General features: G+C 38.7%; 1 pseudogene; it reads right to left on the bottom strand.

Moving 5' to 3' along the window:
* Positions 1-692, bottom strand: part of LOC108796477 — a 6,147-nt pseudogene extending 5,455 nt beyond the window's left edge.
* Between the last annotated feature and the right edge of the window lie 2,502 nt (positions 693-3,194).

The following is a 3,194-nucleotide window of genomic DNA, read 5'->3' as shown; positions in this document are numbered from 1 at the left end:
ACCGTCAACGAGATACCTCTCATGAGTGGTAATGTCCCACCTCTCATGAGTGGTAATGTCCCACTAGCTTCCAGAAGTGCCTTAATGACCAGTTTAATGGTCAAATCGTCTGTCTCAATAGCCTCCTCCGTGTAGTGTTTCACCAGGAACTCCCGCACAGACTTGGCCCCTCTGCCTATAGCATTGGCTTTCCATGCATGGTGAGTGCCTGAAGGATCTGTCTGGTAGAGATGAGGGGTGCCATCGAAATCAAAGCCGACAATCAGGGCAAATATACCTAAAGGCCGGCGGCCGTTGTTCTGAGTGTAGCGCTGTTTCAGACTGGCAATGTATCGTGTGATGTACTCCACGGTCACTGGGTCTTCCACCGTCAGTCTGTGGCTCTGACACTCTACACGTGCTCGATTTATAACTATTCTTGCATCGGCTGTGAGACCAGCGAAGGCCATGAAGACGTTGTCATCCAGAGCGCAGATTTTCTGCACCGTCCTCTCATCCTATTGTTTGGCCGCAGACTTCTTCTTCACTCCGAGTACCACAATCTCCTTTCCTCGTACCCCGCCCGACATGGAGCCTTTCTTCACGGCCTCCTGGGCTTATTCCACCTGGAAGAGATGTTCGTCTGGGGAGAAGATGGTGATGGCCCTGTCATAGCTCATTCTCACAGCGGGTACAGCCTGCTCGCAAAACGGAAAGCTTAGGATGCTTTCTTTTTAAATGGCATGCAACCCTCCTAGAGCTAAAACTGTATATAAATGCATTTTTGCCACTGTGTAGAGCATGTTAGCAAATAAAACAAAGGGGCATTCCCACTATTTAACAAGATTTGACCAGAAATAGGAAAATAACTTTCAACATTTGATTTAAACATCAGCTGTCTGCATAATAATTAGAGTGAATGTCAGCAGAATGACGACAGAAAAATATTTGGGATGAATATATACTGGACAAATTGTTTGATGAATCTTTGATAAATACACCCATCATGTCAAGTTATTCTTTGTTAGAGTAGGGTTCAAAAAGCAGACGTTCACTAAAGAAGTCCATATATCACATAAATCTATAGGTGTAATGAGCACATAGTTATGCCCAAGGTAATAAGCACCAAAGAAACAAAAGGCACTGCCTTCAAGGATCAAAATAAAATATATTAGACCACATAGTGAAGTTCCTTGAGAAACACTAGCCAATTTGCAGGTGTTGGTAGACACAAGTTGTCCTCCCTATTTAGTTCTATTAAAAAGTGAACCATTATGTTAATTCAGACACATTGGAAGATGTTCTTTAACATTACTATCAATGATTAATGATCAAATTTGCATTCCTAAAACTGTTCTTTAAATTGTTCCACCTTGGATGCAAGGATATTTTTTTAAGGTTACCTATTGGTTGTATTGGAAACATCTCTATATTATATAATAATCTCATTAAACATCATCTGCATTTCTTGTTGTTTGAACTTCTTAGATTCTTACCAATTAGCTCTTGATGCATGTTATTCTGCCCCCCTGTGTACAAAACTGGATTTTCTGGACTCTAGACCTGCAAACCTTATTTGTTCAACAAAAGCAAGTTTACCAATAGGACTAATGATCATGTGATGCAAAAGCTGGCAGTTGATCCAGCTGATTTGCTTCAAGTGGTGATTCATTTATTCTGCAAACTCAGTTTTTTTTGTTCAATTCCTGCTCTGAGGAGCAGGAGGGTCACAAAATGCTTGTTTGAAGTGTGAGATTTCTGCTTCAAGAGATCAGACTACACACTTTTGGAAAGAGTACTGATAATGGCCTTTGGACCACTTTTTGTTAGTTCACTTATACCACTGTGCAAATCAAACATATGCCAAGAAATATGAATAATGAGGTCTGCTTCACCAAATCACTGGTAAAGCAATTTTTCCAGAGTTTGCTCATCTCTATTAGCCATCTAATAACAGAGCTTCAGTTTACACATGAGTTTACAGTCTAATGTGCATATCACAGTGCAACACATCCACACACACAATGTATGGACATTATTTATTTATTTATTTAGTTTGGATATCAAGTTATACTAACCGTGTGTCTATGGATTTTGGGGAAAAAGGAGTACCTGGAGTATGCTACCTTATTTGATGCTAAATGATTATACATGTCCCCAATACAGGCAAAGGTCATTAGATTCTTGTGTTAACATGTAACACATGTGTTTAGTAATCTTCATATGAATCTGTCTGCAAATAAGAAACATTATCTCCCAAAATATTATTATGTCATTTGTCTTTTTTTTTTTAAGGCTGAAAAGGATTAGGGTTGCTGCTTTTTTCCTGGGAAAAATTCTGAGCAAGTTATGCATAACTTGCTGGAAGGCTGCAAATACTGATGAGCGAGGCATTCAAAATTCACTTGCCTGGTGGTTGAGAAATACAGACAGAAAACACACTCTGCTAGTCAGAGATGTGCAAAGAATTCTTAAGGGGCAGGTACTCAAAGGGGTATGTGTCCAATTGTCTCTAGAATTTCTCCCCTCAAAAGTTATTTTTGTCATAATGATTTATAATAAGGTGGCGTGCTGCTCAATTAGACAACAACTTGTCAGACTTAACTAGGTTCTATATGTACATTCTTGCAATTTTAAATACTTTTTTTACCTTATGAGTTACTTTTTTATAGTTTCTAGTGAGCCGTCCAGCTACATCCTATCCCTTGTTCACCTTTGTGTTGATTGCCATTTCTCTGCAGCTTTAAAAGTGTTCCCAATGACAATGACAACTTAAAGTTGTATTTTTTCAAGATGCTAGTTAACCAAAAATGGTACCTGATGAAAAGCATAGAAAGCGAGCAGGAAGGAAGGCCTGGGAAATCTTGGTCTGGGAGTATAAACAAAACTAGCTTTCCCCTTTTCCAGTAGGCACAGCCTTACTAGCATGCAAACATGCTAAAGCTGATGCTTGAAAACACTGTGTAAAAGAATGCAAAAATAGATATATTATTTATTGTAAAATAACTTTTTAGCAAAAAACTTATATTTGTACAAACTATGAATAGCAGCCTATAACAGCTTCACAAAACTAATATAACACTATTATTTGTGGTCAGGGTACGGATAGTGATAAGAGCAGTAAGAAGTCCAGGTACCGTTGAATTTGGAAAACTGATTTTTTTTTAGAGCTTGCTGCAAAAGTGCCTGTAACAAACACATAGCAGCCAAAAAAT

Source organism: Nanorana parkeri, unplaced genomic scaffold (genome assembly GCF_000935625.1).
Source record: "Nanorana parkeri isolate BGI_ZX_2015 unplaced genomic scaffold, ASM93562v1 scaffold1122, whole genome shotgun sequence".
Lineage (NCBI taxonomy): Eukaryota > Metazoa > Chordata > Amphibia > Anura > Dicroglossidae > Nanorana > Nanorana parkeri.
The sequence above is the reverse complement of the archived record's forward strand: the minus strand, read 5'-3'. Positions and strand labels throughout refer to the sequence as shown.